Consider the following 19,899-nt stretch of genomic DNA (forward strand, 5'->3'; position numbering starts at 1 on the left):
CTTGGAGGGCAATTTGGTCAATCTCTGTTAAAATCCCAAATGTATGTATATCCTTTGGCCCAGCAATTCCAAGTTTGGGCATTAATCCTACAGATTCTTACATGTGTACGTAATGTATGTATGAGATTATTCACGGCAGTGTTGCTGATGATAACAAGCATTTAGAAACAATGTTGTCTATCAATAGGGGACTACTGGTTCTATGAGCTATGATACAATAATACAATGGAATACTATGTAACTATAAAAATGAGGAGGCTTTCTATGTACGAATATTTTCTCTATGTCTAAGAAAATTATTAACAAAGTAAGAAGCCTGACAGTGTGTATAATGTACGGGGAGGCTCAGTTAAACATCTGCCTTCAGCTCAGGTCATGATCCCGGGGTCCTGGAATCGAGCCCCGAGTCGGGCTCTCTGCTCAGCGGGGAGTCTGCTTCTCCCTCTCTTTCTGCCCCTCCCCCTGCTCATGCTCTCTCTCTCTAATAAGTAAATAAAATCTTTTTTAAAAAATAAAAAAGGGGGAAATAAGAATTTGTGTTTTTATTGCTTCTAGGTGCATAAGAAATTCTGGAAGGATGAGCAATAAACTCTGAAGTGAGGGGAACGAGGCAGAGAACTAGACAGGGATGGCAAGAAAACATTTCCTGTGTGTATCTATATGCTTTCTGGCTTTTGAATCTTGTGCATGAATTACGTTTCAGAGTATTTAAAAATACAGTGCAACAAAACGAAGATAATTTTGACAAAAATGTTCATAACCAAATTGCCAGATAAAAGGGCATTTGTTTTCTGGGGACAGGTCCCAGCCTGAGAATCCCCTTCCTACTTGGAGTTACCCAGTAGGTGCATCTCGGTGGGAGAAGAGCCCCTCCTCCCCTACTGGAGCAGGACATGGTTCCTGATGCCCCTGACAGTGGGGCTCCAAGCAGATGACTCAGGTGCCCTCCACTTTGAATTTGGAGGAGCAACTGAGGAACAGTTCGTGGTGGCAACAGTTGAGGTCCTAAGTGCAGTGTTGAGGCCAAAGTGTCCGGACACAAGAACTATTTCAATTTTTGCTTTTTTCCTTTTAGGACCTCTCCCCAGCCATAGTTTACCCTGGCAGTACTACTTCTATTCTGCTCTTTATTTTTCTTACGTTAATATATAAGGTTATAAATGACAGCAATAATTACATTTCTAAGAGCAGATCTGATATGAGCATTTTCTATATATGTTAATAACTTTCATAATTATTGTTTTAATTGATGCATGATATTCCTTTGTTCTGATTAGATATTTCCTATACTGATATTCAAGATGTTAAGAGGATGAAATTATGGAAATCCGAAGTTACGAAGATACAACTTTGCAGTGATGCTATTCACTTACCGGTCAGATTCCTTTTACACAGTACTGCTACCTAATTATCTCCACTTTTACACCCTGATACCCTTATCCCACCTTATTCCTTATTCCTTACAGTCTTAAAAGAGGAATCAAAGCTGGCCTTTCCACCTTGGCTCATGTGAATGCGTTACCTTTCAAAATATTTCATAATACAGTGCAACAAAATGAAGATAATTTTGACAAAAAATTCCATAACCCAATTGCCAGATACAATGGACATTTGTCTTCTGGGGATGGGTCCTGGCATGAAACTATTTATCTTTATAAAAGTAACACACTCGCACTTTGATAAATTAAACTTGTACAGAAAAGTTGAAAGCCAAGGTCCCTTGCCTATGTGCCCCAGATTTCACCAAGTTTTTTGTGATTTCCACTAGATCAGGGCTCTCACCTCAGGTGCAAAGTCATGAGGATGCCGAGAACTATTGATCTGTCAGCCCTTGGGGCAGCCTCTAGGGCCTGTGGCTGTCAGAGGCCTGGGACCAGGAGCAGTTCCTCCGTCATCCCAGTAGGCAATGCACGTCATCATTTTCTGTGGGCAGCCTGTTGTGAAAATAGTTCCCGAAAAACCATGACTTCTCGTTTCCTCAACATCTTCCTCCTAGGATCCACCTCCCACAGTGTGCCCTTTCTCAAGGCCTGCTCGAAACAGCTCCCTGCCCTGCTCTCTTCCCATTCCACTGTCAGAGTCCAAGCCACTGTTCTGGAATTTTCCGGCAGCCCACTTTTCTTGCCTGACTTCTCACTGATCTTTGAGCTCTTTAAGCCCCAAACAAATCCGCTACTCACTGTTTCCCAGATATGTTCTGATCTTTCCTGCCGCTTCTGTCCCTGCGATTCTTCACTTGAGCTGGAAAACCCGACCCATTTCTGCCTTTCCCCTCAAACGTTCCCTTCCTCTGGGCTCCCATGGCTTTACTTCCTCTGTCCCATCATACCTTTAGTAGCATTGGTAGGACTCATCCACACAAGAACTCATGCCACCAGCCCTTCATTTCACTTCAGCCCCTTTACGCCGTTCTGTCTGGGACAAAGACCATGCCTGCCCATAGCAGGTGCTACTGAGATGGATGAAGGTGGGATTCAGAGGAGGTCCTGTGCCAATATAAGAAGGGCATCAACATTCTTCTTCCCTGAGTGCGAGTGGGCATGCTTGTAGTGTTTCTAGAAAGCCCTCCGAGAAGGCAGGCAAAAATGCAGGTTCGAGCCATTATTACATGACAGATACCAGGCAGAACCACACATGCACGACCTTTTCTCAGGTCTTACATATTGCCGATGGCTTTCCTCTTTTAACATTCCAATTAGGAAAATCCAGTTCCAAAGGTGTCTAGTCCTCAGACCCAGCACCATTGCTTCTCTTAGATGGAGATAAAAGCGGAGCTAGGGTGGGTCTCCTTCTGAATGCTCCTTTCTTTGCCCCCACACTTCCAACACGCTCCCCCCGCCTGTTGCCTACCCTTACCCCAGAGCCATCTCCCTACTTTTCCATGTCTCAGGGGCCTGGCTGTGCTGGAAGAGGGTGAAGACAGTGGCTCTGAATTCTACCTTTCAGCCCTGTACTCCAGCTGTGCTATGGCTGACTGGGTTGATGCAGGTCGGATTTGCTAGCTTAAAGGTTTGCCCTCATTACTTGTATTTTATTTGCAAAATCAAATCCCTAAGTTGTTATAGAGATTAGTCCAAATTCTTCCTCTTTTAAACAAGAAGCTGAAGCAGGGAGTCAGCAAGAGTTAGCCCTTTATTCATCAAAGTGGAGCAGACACTTAAACCTAGAATATAAACCAATGGGGGCAGGGCCCAGGTCCTGGTTCTTCTGGTGCTCATCACAGCGTCTGGCCCCACTGCCACACTTGACTTAGTAATTGTTGATCATTAACTTTAGTTTTTGGTTGAATTTTTACTTGGTTTGGGAGAACACTCTACTGAGAATCTTATGATAACTAGTATTAGGTTTCCATCTTTAATCTTTTGGGAAACAAAATCAAAACTGAGAAGCAATCTCAAATGAAATACCTTCTCCCAGTTGGCTTTGGTGTAGAAGATGGTGAGGTTTTAACTTCATAGGTAATTAAAACCATGGAAAGGACACTTAGGGAAAGCATGACTCTCCACCAATATAAAATTTACCTCAAAGGGCAAATTTTATTATTTTTTTTTCCAAAGGGCAAACTTTAAAATATTTACTCACTTAATCTGAAATGAGTCCATCATGTTCCTCGGGACTTTGAACCCAATACTGGAGAGTTTCTAAAAGCGGAATAATGTTTACGTCTATTAAAATGAGAAAAACCACCCAGGCTATGAGGGATAGTTTTACAATAGGGTGGAGTTCCTCCTCACTTGACTGAGAGGCCCTAAATGTACACACAGAGTAAATATTTATGATGTTGCCACCAGAGGCCTGAAATATTGTGCCTGATTTTCAATATGCAGGAGGGCTCTGTTGATGACCGATGTTCGTCCACGGCACTCCTGTGAGGGGGACCTTATTAGGGCCAAAGTTTTGATAGGTCAAAATCTCTGACACTCAGTGAAGGCAGAGTCTAAATCCGTCTAAATCCGGCTTCCCTACCTAAAAGCCCCTCCCAGGCAACATGATACCATGCATACCAAAGTGACTATCAGCCACCATGAACAAGGCCATAGATCTGATCTGCTTTTATTAAACTGTCTGGTTGTCTGTGGAGCTCTCAAGTTGTCTGGAAAGTTTGCTAGATCTTTCGGTTTAGAGAGCTCACTACAGAAGCTCTCAGCTTTGCGCCTGTCCCAGCCTGTGAAGTCATTCCACAGGAAGACCATGACAAAAATGCAGCCCTTCACATCTGGAGTTAAAGGGGAAGGGAGAACAAAAGACTTCTTGGAGTGAGACAGAGTGTCACGGATGCTTTATTTACATGCGTCACCATCTCTTTTACAAACTAGATTACGGTTTTAAATGGAATACACAAGGCAATATCTACAAACACCAAGAAAAGTTAAGTACTGCATCTCTATTTCATTTGGAAAGGGGAAGATTCCCAAATCAAACTGGTTTTGATTCTTGAGAAGAGAGGTGGTAGAGTTAATTCATGGCAACATATGGTTGGACAAAATCCTCAGCAAGAATGCAATATGATAGTGTTCGCTTGGAAAGAAAGGATGAGGTGCTTCAAACCAAAGTACCAACTGCTGGACTCTTAGGTGTTTGAATATGGCCATGCACCATATTTAATTCTAGTTTGAATGGGGCATGAGCAAGAAACTGAAACAGGTAAGACAATTTTACAGATACTGTATACAGATTTTTTTTTCCATTCATGCAACTTTTTTTCTTAAAAAAAGTTAAACATGTGAAGCCAAAATGCACAATAGATTTTTTTAATATTAACTAATTTTTCTGGTCCTCCTTCACATCTGTTTACATTTCCTGTGTACATAATGTGCTAGGACAAGTATACGTGAGAAGACTGATTGCCAGGCAATGAGATAATTTTAGAGAAATAAGTGATCAGACCCATAGTTTTTTAAAAGCAGCCACACAAATAATTCTGGAGTGTGGCAGAGGCCTCAGAACCAATCATTCATCAAAGAAGAATACACACAAAATTAAAGAGGAAAATATTTCATTCATTCGAACTGCATAAAATGTTACCCATGGAAGATTTAGATCAAATGGGATATACTCTTTTCAGTTCCTCGGGCGTCTGCATTAAGATCTCGTGTGCAGACAGGATTTCACAAGGCCTTTGCTATCCCCTCACTGCCCCTGCTGCCCCTAGTCTTCAGGACAGGCTGGCTTTTTCGTACCTCTTTGCCAGGGATTGCATTTCTACAAAAAACTCTGCTAAGTCAAAAAATACAACAGTATGCCTAATCGTACGTGTTGCCCAAATACATCAAGAAAAAGGAAATCAGAGTTAGAGCTATCAGGGTTTTGCTTCCGCATACCAAGGGTGACATTCCCATTTCCCTTTAGCAGCCCGTGGCATCAGCACGCGACACCGGACTGTCTGACTGCTTTACTCTTGACAGATTCCAACAGTCCTCTTTCCATAAGCGGGGTCCACTGGGTGTAGGCCAAGTCTGTCCCTATTGTCTTCAACAAGATCGGAAGCCAAATGAAAGGGCACCAAGACTGGGCAGAGCTGTCCTGAGCTGTGAGTCGTGAGGTCCTCCCCTCAGGGTGCTCAAGGGCCACACACAGAACACCCGAACTCAACACCAAACACACACACACACACAGCCCACCTTGTATCACACGTGTGTTATGGTATCACTGTCCACTTGCACAATCCTCCCGTTAACAGGAAAGACAAACTTCTGAAATTTTTTTAAAAAATCTGTTTCAGCAATCATCCTATTGCAGAGGATGCAATAAAGGAGATCGAGCTCAGCTTCATTCACAGTTAATGGGTGAGCTGAACCTGGCAGGCAGCTCTCACACCAGGACAGAGAAGGCTGATGATAAAGCTCTTATCTAACTTTGGTACAAGGTATCTGGTGCTGGAGCCTGAAGAGAGAACAACAGAACCCAAGAGTGCATGTCATGTTTTCAACATTAGTTACTCTTCTAATTTCCCATCAAAAAGTGGAAGGCTCCCTAGAGCAGCTTATTTAGAGGCTGAAGATAACCTGGAATAGTTCTCATCAGGATGCAAACATTATAGCTGCCAGGCCCCTGGAGGCGAAGTATTCCACCGAGATACTCCAGATCAGAAAACTTACTGTGAGGGACCCACGACAATGAGAACTCCACACGACGGCCAACAGTTGGCCCTTCCTGAGAGCAGAGTCTCAGTGTAAGAGGTGGAGGTCTCAGGCTGCACCTCTGCCCTGACTGGCCACCGCAGAACCTGGCGAGCGCGGGGGAGTCGGGCCTCTGGGTGGACAGTCAGCCAGCAGCGGCCAAGGCTGAGAGTGGCGCTGCTGTGATCCTGGATGGGACTAACTACTCCAACTCCCTCCCGAAACTGACGCTGGCACTCGACTTTGTCCTGACCTCAGCTCTCCACAATGCTCTACAAGTAGACGCTAGTTGCGTTATTAAAAAACAAAAAACCGAACAAATTCAAAGCACCCCTCCCCCTCCATTTTCCTGATGTGTTCTGTGGCTGCCCTGCTCTCAGGCCTCCTCTGTCCCTCCCTCAGCTGTTTTTGATTAAATTATAATCTGGTTCTAGGACATTTTGTAAGACATTCTGCCTGAAATCTAACAAACACTGAGAAAAAAGGAGAATAAATGAGATGCCACATGTCCGAAAGGAAGTCAACATTTTAAAGTTGAAACATATTTGAGAGTTGCTTTTCTTACTCCCAAAGTAGCTCCCAGGGTCTATAAAACTGCAAAGGCAAATTAGCTATTTTGTTAGTTTGCTGTTTCTTTGAATTCGGGAGAGAAATTCTCAGGGCCCTCATGCTGTAAGCACTCCCGATTCTCCTTGTATCTGACCTCCCTTCACCTTTCCCTCCCTGCGGCTGCTGCAGCTGTGTCCCATCGGCACCCCCACCAGGGCAGCATCACCTAGGAACCCAGACAGGCAGCCTCCTTTCAATGATACTGGACAGTTTTTGCGTGCAGCGGACTACCAAAGAGTCAAGGAAGTGGCTAGCATTATTATAAAGGAATACAGTAAGCAAAAGTCTGTCTCACTGACAAGCAGACCACGTGAATAGAATACATATTTTTAAAAATTATACATACTTTTAAAATGAAGATTATAAACGTGTAGCAGTTTAGAAAAGGCGATACGCTACAGGCCTACTATAACCACAATTGCACGACAATTTACAGAGTCAGTAAAAGGCAGGGTGAAATCAACAGGGCCATCACTCAAACATGACAACCCAAGCGAGGCGGGAGAGATGTGTGACAATACCAAATGGAACTTTCATTATGCTAGGAGCTGTTATCACCACCATTATCACCCCCAGAGGAATTATGAAGTGAAGGTGCACAAGGGGGCCCCTGGCGGCCGGTGGTAGGTGCAGGGGTCGGGTGGCACGTCTGTGTTGGTGGGAGGGAGTCAGTGCCCACTGCACGGTGCAAGCGTCAGCGAGAACTCATGCAGGGAAGTCTGTGCTGAAATACTAGCCTGTATTCCTAACGTCCATGCAGAATGTTCCATTTTTGTACTGTACATGATAAAATTTATTTATACATTTATATACCTAATGCTTTTTATGCAAAGAAAAGAGTCTTCTTATATCACTTTGGAGAAGTATGCATATGCTGTGCTAATCAGAGCTTCATTACACCAGTTTTTCATATATACCTAAGGTGTTCCCAACTATTCTGCCTACCAAAGAGAGTAACTAATATAATCCCACTTTCCAGGTTAAACAGAAAGCACCTATACAGCACCATAACTTTTTGAAAACAAAACAAAATGAAATCCACAGAAGCAGAAAGGTGGAGGGAAAAAAATGTCAAAACTGCCCTATCTTGTACTTCCATTGTGTCACTTGTACAATTACAATCTAAGCTTTTATATATATATATTAGATTGTGTGTGTGTATATATATATAAAAATCAGTTTGTATGCTATTGCCTCTCACTCATACATGTCTAGTAGATCCGATCATACACAGCAAGGCTGAAAATAATCAAGGGTATTTTAGGAAAATAGTGACTCTGGTTTGTACTTTTCACACATTTCTCACTATAGGCTTAATGCTAACCTGTAAGTTCATTTCTTCTGCAAAGCAAAACAGGACTACTTTTCTTTTTCTTTTCTCCTTAAAACTAAATCCTTTAGTGGCATTTGGCAATGAGTGGGCAGCTGAGCTGACTTCTTTCTTGAAAAGATCCTAATTTCTAACCAGCATACCATCACTGTTCACTGCATTAGCTGAGGATAATGCCAGGAGACCAGAAGCCCGACTGCTCTGGCAACTGCAGACCAGGTGCTGGGGGTCTCTCCCCGCCCCCCCAGACCCCTCACTCAGAACGAAAACACACTGGGTCGCATGCAGCACTCCATTCGTTGGGCCTATGCAGGGGTCAGTCCTGGACTGGTGCGCATGGCAAACAGTTGTGCCATTGTTCAGTTTTTAGAAAAGCATAGTTTTCTACCAAACAAAAGAAGAAAGAATATCCCCCTCTGGTTTATGTAATTTGTTAGTTTATGGAGTTCCAAGGGCTCAAATGCTTGTGATGCCCAAAGCTAGAATAGTAACTGGTACAACATTTTCCTTCTGTTTTTAAATTTGCCAGGGGAAGGATGATTAACATTTTAACATAAAAATACTGCAAGTTAATGCATGTGAAAAACTCAGAAAGTCAAAGGAAAACAAACACAAAAACGACACTTAAAACATCCCATAAACCATCGTGATATGAATACGCCACAGAATCGCCAACAGGAGCTCACGGTGTGCTCTGAACGAGGGTGGGTGGTGCTGACAGGGTGCTGTCCTTCGCTGGCAGGTGGCTCATCACCCTGTACAAGGAAGATTTTGCATACTTTATATAGAGAGTTCTGTTCCAAGGGTAAGTGCTTCACCTGGGGTAAGGGGCCTTTAACAGTCTCTGCTGGGTTAGGAAAATGGTGCGGGATTCACAAAGGTGTTAAGCTGTAAACGGTATCACTGTCCACTTGCTGAGAGCAGATTTGGCAAAGGGTTTCTCTGTAGGTCTTGTGTCAGTTTGAGGGTCTGCAGGAGGAGAAAAGAAAACCAGAGATGATTAAGGACATTCAAAAAGCAATTGTAGGCACCTCCGGGTCATGCTTCACCAGCCTCCTGTCTCCTCACCTCACCTCTGAACTAAGGGTACTCACAGGAAAGCTGTTTTGCTACACTAGCTTCAAAGGTCTGAAAACCTAAAGACAAAGCATGGAGACTACTTACCCTATCTCTGTGCTTGATTACAAGATGCTCTCAAGTTGAAAAAGCCTAGAGGAAATGAGGTCATTCATCTTGGGAGGTTAACAAAGAAAGGCAAGTCAGGGGTGTTTTAGTAGGCCCTTTCTTTTTTTTTAATACCTCTAAGATTGACTGATTGATTGATTTGAGAGTGCGTGTGCACGCACACGTGATGGGTGAGAGGGGCAGGAGGAGAAGAAAAGAAGCCGGCTCCCTGCTGAGTGCAGAGCCCAGTGCAGGCCTCAATCTCATGACTTTGAGATCAGGACCTGAGCCAAAACCAAGAGTCAGACGCTTGACTGACTGAGCCACCCAGGTGCCCCATTAGTCGGCCCTTTTAAGTTAAGTAAGTTAAGTCAGTCAGGGTGCAGATGGGATTTTGCTCTAGACTTCTGGATTGAGGGGTATCCTGGGACATGGAACTTTCAAGCTAAAACGAGAAAAGTTGGTCACTCTAAGCAGACCAGCCTATGCCTCTCTGGTTCTCTCCCACTGCCTATATGGACTAACCGACCTTGTTTACCACCAATACCAGGGGAGTTGAAATGGCCATTTTCCACAAAGGCTTACTCAGTCTGCACTGCTGAATGGAGATCATCTTGACTTCCCTTGCTTATTAAAGGAGTAAGTTATCTCTAAATGGGCTGTGTGGGAATTTTTTTTTTTTTCTATTAAAAGTCTGCAGAGGGGCGCCTGGGTGGCTCAGATGGTTAAGCATCTGCCTTCGGCTCAGGTCATGATCCCAGGGTCCTGGGATCGAGTCCCACATCAGGCTCCCTGCTCGGAAGGGGGCCTGCTTCTTCCTCTCCCTCTGCTGCTCCCCCTGCTTGTGCTCTTTCGCTCTGTCAAATAAATAAATAAAATCTTAAAAAAAAAAAAAAAAGTCTGCAGAGAAAAAAAATTATCTAACACACACATATGGCCAAAAAACCCTTCCACAAAACATCCCTTTAACAGTTAACAATTTATTATTATTTTGCCTTCAACAGTCTTCAATGGCGAGGCACAAAAGAGGTTCTCTCAGACCATCTGAATTTACATGTCTAGCAGACTTTGTGAGACCTCTGAGCCCAGAAAGGTTAAAGGACTAAAAAAAGTATACTCACAGAGATGTAGCTAAAGGAATTAACAAAACAGGGGCGCCTGGATGGCTCAGTCGTTAAGCTCCTGCCTGCGGCTCAGGTCATGACCCCAGGGTCCTGGGATCGAGCCCCGCATTGGGTTCCCTGCTCAGTGGGAAGCCTGCTTCTCCCTCTCCCACTCCCCCTGCTTGTGTTCCCTCTCTCGCTATGTCTCTCTGTCAAATAAGTAAAATCTTAAAAAGGAATTAACAAAACAGACCTCAGGACGTAAGACCTTTGGTTTATGGAGACAGTGTCAGCTGTCATGGTAAGGAAAAAATGGCTCTAGGCCAAGAAATGGATAGAGAAGTAGGAGGGAAGCAAGCTGAACTCACCATCTCATCAGAGAAGGTAAGCAAGTCTTGAAATGTGCACCAGTAAGCTCACATACACGTTACACATCTGCTTCCCACTCTTTAGACCAGATATTATCATAGGTTCATTTGGAATTTTCACAAATGTACTTAGGACTTCAATCTCTTCTGTGGCTGGGCTGGCTGGCAATCTTAACCTTTCACTACCAATATTCAGAAAGACAGCAGGGCTTAGTATTGGTAATGATACATAACCATGGTCACAATTACCCTTGCTACAGCTCCAAACAGAAGCACTTTGGGGTTTTATCAGAGGCAGCAACAATAAAGAAAGAAAAAAGGCCCCTTGTCTCCCACCCATCCCCAGTATTTAATTTCCCTGGCTGGATTTTTTTTGCTTTGTAAAGGTACTAGACAATATTATCCTGGACTTGTTGGCTTCAGAGCAAGAAAAAGCTAAAACAGGGATGCCTGGGTGGCTGAGTTGGTTGAGCACCTGCCTTCAGCTCGGGTCATGATCTCAGGGTCCTGGGATCGAGTCCTGCATCAGGCTCCTTGCTCAGCAGGGCAACCTGGCTGGCTCAGTCAGTGGAGCATGTGACCCTTGATCTCGGGGTTGTGAGTTCAAGCCCCACATTGGGTGTAGAGATTACTTAAAAAAAAAAAAAGATACCAGATCTAAGGATCCATGAAGAATTTAGCCTCCTAGAGCCAGCCAGTGCTATTCCAGCTATTCTACCTGGGACCCTCGAGGAGTAAATGGATAAGGGTACAGATATGGTTCTTTGAAAGGGTATTCAGTTTTTTCTTTCCCAGTAACACTTAATAAACCACATTCTAACATCACTATGCAATTAGTCATCAGGGACTGTGCTCCCCAGGTGCCAAGAAAGAAGCTGTAAAGCATTACCTAATTCAGACCCCATCCTGGTTCCCTCCGGTATTAATTATTCAGCCATGGAAACCAGTGCATACTGGGAAGGTGACACACTTCATTCCCCAAATACAGAGGCAGAGCATTCAGCCTGCTCTAATGCTGGAGCTGGGTCAGCATAGGAGGAAAGGAGGCAGAGGGCAACCATAACCCCCCACATGGCATCATTCTAAGCAGAACAGGGCATCGGCCCTGAAACCAGGGGCAGGAGGCCCACACTGAGCCAACAACAATCCCCAGGCCAAATAAACATTCCCTCACCAAAAGGCCCAGAATCTTCAGGGAACATCATCTTTCAAAAGGAGATGCACTGATCAGGACTCCTTCCATTTCTGCAGAATGGGCCTGGGGCCCCCTGTGGCACTAAGTCCTGGCACTCCCTGGGGGTCTCCCAGGCCATGCCTCTCAGCCTGCAAGGGAAACCTCGTGTGCTTAGAAGGGAGCCAGGAAAGGAGAGGCCCAGGTTCCAAGGCAGCTCTGACAAGGACAAATGTAATAAGGAAATCCCACTCCACAGGACAGAAAGGTGACCTGTTTTCTCTGTGATAGAAAGCAAAGAGATTATAAAATATTGTAAAAATATAAAGAAATCAGATAAATGAAGTGAAATACAAGCATTCTTTCTAAAAGAAACACCAGAATCACCATTCACTAGGAAGACCTTATGATTAAAAAGAGTCACAAAGAACATAGCTCCTTATCTGCCTTAGATTTTTAGCTGTTCTTTGGTGACTGTTTGCACGTTTATCTGACTCCATCAATGACGGAAAGAATAGAGGGAGCACTTTAAATGATGACACCATCTACTGAGCTGGGAATTTAATGATACTTAGGTTGGGTACAGGTGTGGTGGGTTTTAATGAAGCTCCCCCATTCTTAACATTGTTTAAAGTAAGATGTTTAAGTATGCTGATGCTGATTCTAAGTTTAAAAACATATCAGATTTAAGCAAAACATTTGGAAGGAAAAGGAAGCATACAGCTGAAGGGAATTATAGCTATCACTCTGCAGTTACTAGGCAATAGGCCAACTAACAATAAATATGAAAATGTCCTGTCCCATCAGTGACTTTCATTAATGCGGAGAAGGTCCCCTCTCTTCCCCCCCTGTGCCCAATAAATAAGTTTGAAATCAGACTGTTGATACAAGGAAAATGAAATGGGGAAGCCAAATGATGAGACCTATTCTAAAAATATCTATGGATGCTGTCATCTGGTCTCTGGTGAGAGTAAGTCCCTCTATAATCTTGGCATCTGTAGGGAAGACAAGTTTCTGCCTAATTATCACCACTAAATCACATGATGTTCTAAGAAAGGGCAACGCCTCCAAAAAACTCTACACAAAACATAACAACCCCAATCAACTTTAATCTGGGAATAAAACATAAAAGTTCCTACTGCTGTCCTCCCACAACTTAACTCCACTGTGACAAATGTGGATTTCTCAGCAGTGTTTTTATCTTTTTGGCACAGAGGAAAGGAATAGGACCCTAATACCAAATATGACACAGAAGGAAAACAAGCCAGTAGCATGAAACTCTCACATCCACCAATCCATGAAGGATATCCACTGCTTTCCTAGCTAAAACGAAAGATGTTTGGAAGACGACTGCCTGAAACACAATATTAAAGTGAAACACCAATTTTCCTTACTCTTTAAACATAAAGATAATTTAAGCTGAACCTGCAATCCCCAGGACAAGTTGGGGACTAAATATGGAACATTTAGGACAGAAAAGGAAATGAATCAATGTTCACTCGATCTGACAGGGAAACCTCATGTGGAGTTCAGAGAACAGGTGTGGGCTTCAGACTGAATGTTTCCACCCCTGAGGAGAGAGCAAAGAAATGCCTGCCTGCCACCATCTCTGCTTTGCTCCCAGAGGGATCTCCGCGACACCCAATCCATCACTAGCAACAACCATTTGCCACCATCCACCTAGGCTTTTGGAGCTGGTGTCACCCCAGGAAAAACAGCATTTCTGTGGATCTAATTCTGGAGCACCAAAATGGCAGCAGTTCCCTTGAAGTCCATCTTTACAGCCAAAACATGGAGCAGCTCAAGAAAACACCTAATGGGTGCACCACTTCAGCTTAATTTGGTAATTTTTCAGTATCTCCCAGGTTGGAACAGGAGACAAAGAAGATTTATGGAAGCACCAGAAAGCCAGCCCGGTGGTCACTGTGGCAGCAGGTGCCTGACAGATGAAAACCTAGCCCTCGGCCTGCAATGCTGGCCAAACAGTGTCATCCTCCAGGACTGCCAAAGAAGGGGAATGAGGTGGTGCAGCTCTATAAAAATACATTTTGACAAAGGCTGTCAACTTGCCACTTCAGATACTGAATAGTTTATGAGGGAAATGGGATAGGTATGGAGATTCTGGCCAGGCTAGAAGCCAAATTTGTATTCAGTTTGAGTAAAGGAAAGTCAAGTTTCTAGGAAATGTAGTCCATAGGCACAGATGCTTTTTTTTTTTTTTCAGGTTAGAGAGAGAGAGAACGTGCACACACGTGTGCACGCGGGAATGGGCGGGGGTGGGGGTGGGGTGGGGAGGCCGAAAGAGAAGGAGAGAAATCTCAAGCCAACTCCCCTCTGAGCTCGGAGCCTGACACAGGCTCGATCTCACAACCCTGAGATCATGACCTGACCCAAAATCAAGAGTTAGACGCTCAACTGAATGAGCCACCCAGGTGCCCCTCAACTAATAAGATTTTTAAAAATTAATTTAAAAATTTTAAAAAGTATTTAATATTTACCTTCTCCCATCTTTTCTGTATATCCTACCATATACATCCTTTATTACAAGGACCAAAATTAACAGTCTTGCTACTCTCTCAGATTGCTATCACTGCTTTAGTGATTCACCACTTACAAACAAGAGGGAATTGTACAGGAAGAAATGTGTAGAGCCATAAACTGTGACCCGAATATCACATGTTTACGTTTGCCTGTGTGACTCTTCACTGCATTTACTGGCGGGGGAAGGAGATGATTGGGAGTGTGCAGCCACCTCCTCAGGCTGGGGACGCACTGCATCCCTGGGACTTGGGACTGCAAGTGTAGGTCTAGTGTGCCAGCCCATCTAAGGGCTCCACAACCAGCTACAGAAGAAAAGGTCTCCAAAGTCTTCTTCTCCTGCTTTAGATACACAGGGTTTTGAAGACCATCTAATTTTTCCAAAAATGATTCTGAAATTGAAAACACAAAATCAGCTGTTTTAGTTCCACAAATAGACCAAACCACTCATCCACCTACAAGGTATGACCAGGACACAAAGGTGACACAGGTGGTGGCCAAGAAGCAACAATTCTACCAGTGCAACAGAAGGAAACCAAGAAGGGAACTGAAAGGAGGGTCTCGGGGGTGGCTCCAAGATTGACAAAGGACCGCCCTAAGCAGTCTGGCCAGGAGTGTACAGACTCCAGGAGTGAGGTATGGGAGGCCCTCAAGTCCCTGCTCAGCCTGGTTAAGTGCCTGGAGCTACCTTCCCTGGGGCCCCCTACACCAGCGAGCACACAACCCGAACTGAATGAGCTAGACAGAGAGTGCTTTGGCTTGAGGCATTCAGGCAGCAGGGCATAAGGGACACCTTCCACCATATTTGTAGGTATGTTGGGCTGTATTGCTTTCTGATCATTTCTGAACATACAAATGACCAGTGGAAGTTCCAATTAATTACAGTGGCAACGTATACATGGAGACCCACTGGAAATTAATTTAAAATTTCAACCTCAGAATCTCTGGCCTTCTCTTCTTGGCCATTAAATTTCCTTAAGGAGTCAAACACTCCACACAGACATGAATACTTAAAAAGAAAGAGAGAGAGAGAGAGAGAGAGAGAGAGAGAGAGAGAGAAAGAAAGAAAGAAAGAAAAAGAAAGAAAGAAAGAAAGAAAGAAAGAAAGAAAGAAAGAAAGAAAGAAAGAAAGAGAGAGAGAGAAAGAAAGAAAAGAAAGAAAGAAAAAATCTTATGATCCAGACTTCTTTCAAGAGAGGAAGAGACAGAGGAAGGAGGGGAGGGGAGGAGGGAGAGAGAAGACCTCCTGATACGCAAACCTTCAATCAAACCAAGACTGGCAATTCACGTTTTATCCTCCAGAAACACTGGAATTACCTTCTGAGGCTTCCATGACTAAGTAATTCTCATTGTTTAATAAATGAATATCATAGATTTTAGCCAAAAAGAGGTTATTAAAAAAAACAGGAAATCTAGAATTACAGAGTACGGTCCACATCTATTACTGGGGAAGAAAAGCAAAGCACAAGACCTGCACCCAAGCACACAGTTCTTCAGGGATTGGTCTGTTTCAGTTCTAAGGCTGGTCCTGCTTCTTTGGGAGGAAAGCTCCTGAAGAGGAACAGCCCATTTTCCCTGGGTTTTCACTGAACTTACAGTTGGAAGAGATCTTAAGGGCACAGTGACCACATTTTCTGAATCCCAAACTGTGTCACATTAGCCAATAAGGGGGTAAACCACTGGCCCCAGGGGTGGGGGTGTCCATGGCCAGACCACTGCCAGCATCAAGCTATTTATTGTGTGGCAACTTTCAGCTCTCAAGAGAGCCCTAGGAAGCCTGGAACAGCTCTTTATTTCTCTGCTTTATTTCTGTGGCTTGGGATGGGCTGGCAGTGAGAAGGGGAAGATCAGATTTCCAGGCTCCCTACCAGCAGGAAGAGGCTACACTAAAAGGGAGCAGAGAAGGGGCAGGGGGAGGCTGTTCCCTCCACGGAGTGCTACCAGCCTTTTGGATACTGACAGACACCCCAAGGAAAGCCGAAGCCAGACAGCTAGGACTTCTCAGGCAATCCTTTAAAGATGCTAAGGGTATACTCTGGGTACCACACACAAACCTCCTCATTCCATCTATGTCAGAAGTTCCCTGTTCGTGAAACAATAGTTTCTCTCGTGGGTACCTTCAAATTGGTAGGCAGGATTTCTAGGGGGCATCTAAAGTTTCACACAACAGCCAACTGCTATACCTTTTTAATAAAAAGAAACCAGACTCATTTTAGTTTATTGAGGAAAGTACTTGTTCTTTCTGCCAACAGTGTAAGACTGGCTTGGCTGCCTCCCTTATTCTGTATTAACCTCTGGAGCCACTGTCAGTAACAATAAACATTAAGTAACTCTTTAAACATTGCCAAAGGACATTAACCCATATAAGAGCTCTGTGGAGTAGGTCTCCATTTTAACCCCATTTCACAGATAGGTAAACTGAGACTGAGGGAGATGAGTGACTTAATTCTGACACATAGCCATGGAAATGGCAGCCTTCTGCTACAAAATCCCACAGCTCCTCTGCCCTACCACACAGATGATACTTAACTTGGAGTGGGTTGTAGGGGAGGCTTTTTAAACCCACGGTTCCTACCAAAGCAGAACCCCAGCGACAGTGAGCTTAAGTGGGTGGCTGGTTCATGTCTTCAGGGGTTTCCTTAGAACATGGGTCCTATGGTTTCTTGATCAAAAAGGATTTGACTCAAGATATCAAATAAATTTAGGAAATACTGCAATCCTATACTAGAAGGTTCATAACGTATATTAAATTTTAAGGCTCCGAGAAGCCAGACTGGCAACAACCCTATTTCACTTTGTTTAACACGGTATTCCTCAAACTTATTTGACCACAGAATGCATTTTCAAAACAATGAATCATGGAACACTACATCAAAAATTAATGATGTACTGTATGGTGATTAACATAATAAAATAAAATAAAATTTAAAAGAAGAATGCATTTTCTACTTAATACCCATAATACCTTGAGGATCTAGTATTCTGTGGAACACTGAGAAACATTTATGGGACCTCTAAATATCAGAAGTGTCACACTAATTTTCAAAAAATTTTAATTCATTTTAGTTTTTGGAACTTTAAACTTCAAAACAATTTGTAAGATGGGGGAAAGCAATGTTTTTACATCAAATGAACACATCCACAAAACCAGGGTGAAGCGGATGATGTCTCTTACAAGGTGGGGCATCTCCACCTTTGAATGAAAATCCAGTGTTAAAATATGCATCACCAAGTCGGGAAGAGCCAGCAGTCAGCAAACATCCTTCTACCTGCCCCAGGAACAAGGCAGAACCCTGGCCCATCTCTCCAGTGACAGCACAGAGGTAGATCCCGACAACAAGCCCCTTTTCCCCATCTCTATAAAGAAAGGGAAGACTGTGAGAAGCATAGGTGGCATTTGGGGGAAGACTTTACTTGAGAAAACGTTATTTATGAAATGCTGAATATTGAGCATTATGAACCCTGGAAAAAGAAGCATTTAATGGAAGCTTAAAGTTTACAAGAATTTCCAGCAGTAATTCAGGTGATTTTCACCCCATTTATTCATGCTCCATATAAGCTCTGTGGCCAGAGACCTTGCAGAAAGCCATTTATAAATGCAACTGCTTGAAGTGAGAGTCACTCAGGCTCTGTCCCTGTGCCCCAGAGGAGCAGCCTCAGTGCTGGTATCACTGCTTTCCAGGGAAAAGAATGTGTGTAAGGAGTGTACCAGCCTCTGCATAGAAAACCCCTTCATAGCTGTGGTCAATTTTCCCTTACTGTTGTCAACACTAAAAAGATCCGGACAGCCATTCTCAATGAATGACATTTCAGACTTCAGGCTTTTTTAAGGTAAGAATAAAGATCCCTGCAGATGCAGAATTCTTGAGACGGGCATACTGTAACCACAGACTAAGACTACAGCCCCAAGTGCAAGTAAGAGAGTATATTCTCCATGCAATACATACAGATTCATACTTATCATACGTTACATTGCCTAACATAGAAATATCTACCACAAGAAAAAAACATGATACAAATAGCCTACATTGCCTGTATTTGGTTAGAATTAGTCCTATTCCCCAGCATGAATACATAACAGAATCAGAGCATTCAGATATCAGTTCAACCAGTATCAAAAATTTGCTCCTTTTGGAAAGCAGCCTAAACATAAACTCCATAACATAAATGGCCTTCAACACTAGATCCTGCTGTTCCCACACTAGGACACCACTGTTTCTTTATAGTTCTGTACCACCACGTATCTCTTACTAGGGCCACTTCACAGACAGAATGTTAGGTTTCGGGTTTAAAATTACATCTACTATGCACTTTTGAAACTCTATGATTCTATCCTCATCTGACAGATGAGAAGCCTACTATTGTGAGAGACTCACTGGTGATGTGCAGAAGCAGGGAGAGAACTATACCTCCGCTCTCCAGCTGGGCCTTTTCTGGTTGATGTCTTCCAATCTTTATCTCAAAGTAGTTTAAAACTAAATACGGGGCTGCTCCCTAATGGGGTCTCCAAATGCCAAAAAGATGAAGATGAATGAAAGAGCTTGTGAACTTAGGCATCTTTTGACCTCAAAACAACAGTGAGACTGAGGCTGCCTGCCCTCTGAGGAGACACACATCAGACACAGGAGGGCTCGCTGGGAGCTTGGCCTTGCAACCACACCAGCTCACAACATCTCTGCTGCCAACTTGCAAGCACGTGCACCAGGCTGTAGGAGAGAAGACAGTGCCATTTACACCCCAGTAGCTGGCGCTCATAAAAAGGTATGGTTATTTTTTTTTCTTTTCCAGATAGGTCAAAGGATTTTACACATGGTCTAAGATGAATGACGTGTGTGAAACACCCAGCCCTCCAGAGGAGCACCTCTCCACGGCTCTCTAGCAAGACTGTCAACTGGACAGAGCTGCTCCATTAACTCCACAACCAGAAGGCTCTAATTTAGGGTCACATGACCTTCTGTTAGGCCAGAAAGGGAGTCTGGAGAATACCATGACTACTAGTGAAAAAAGAGAAGAGAAGAGAAGAAGCCAAACCAAAAATGTCTTGGGAAGCTGGGGTACTTAATTTGGGAGAAGGGAGGTCTGAGGTGGTGACCTCAGGCCGGTTCTGTGAATTTAGGAGAGTCACAAGTTTAAAAGTAAAGAATATACTTCAGGACATTTGTGCTCCTGGCTGGTTAGAGGAGCAATTCATTCCAAAGCAATATGGAAATCCTAAACTCAGACACCAGACTCCCTCAAAGCCCTGTGTCGTCTTTAGGATGTTTCTTCTCTTGCTCTGATCATACTGAGCTGGTTTACCTTCAGGAAATTTTGGTGACTTTTCATTCTTAAATGAAGAAATATCTTCTCAAAACAATATCCCCAAAATGTTCTGAGAACATTAGGGAATAATAAAATGCATTATCCCAAAAGTAGTTCTTTATCATCCAAATAATTCATTAAATATGCCTTAAAATGTATTTACATCTCCCTCAAAATATTTTTATACAATCTTTCA

At 43.5% G+C, this 19,899-nt stretch overlaps 1 protein-coding gene across 3 annotated transcripts in view; it reads right to left on the reverse strand.

The window, feature by feature from the left end:
• Window positions 1-4,264: 4,264 nt before the first annotated feature.
• FOXO3 (forkhead box O3) overlaps window positions 4,265-19,899 on the reverse strand; it is a 130,259-nt gene continuing 114,624 nt past the window's right edge. For all 3 annotated transcript variants that reach the window (XM_028104268.2, XM_028104269.2, XM_088023898.1), the window contains one exon: window positions 4,265-9,027. The gene's annotated coding sequence lies outside the window, so the exon portion shown is untranslated. The remainder of the gene's footprint in view (window positions 9,028-19,899) is intronic.

This window comes from Eumetopias jubatus, unplaced genomic scaffold, assembly GCF_037043125.1.
Source record: "Eumetopias jubatus isolate StellerSeaLion01/CBP00866 unplaced genomic scaffold, mEumJub1_p1.0 scaffold_6, whole genome shotgun sequence".
In the NCBI taxonomy this organism is placed as follows: domain Eukaryota; kingdom Metazoa; phylum Chordata; class Mammalia; order Carnivora; family Otariidae; genus Eumetopias; species Eumetopias jubatus.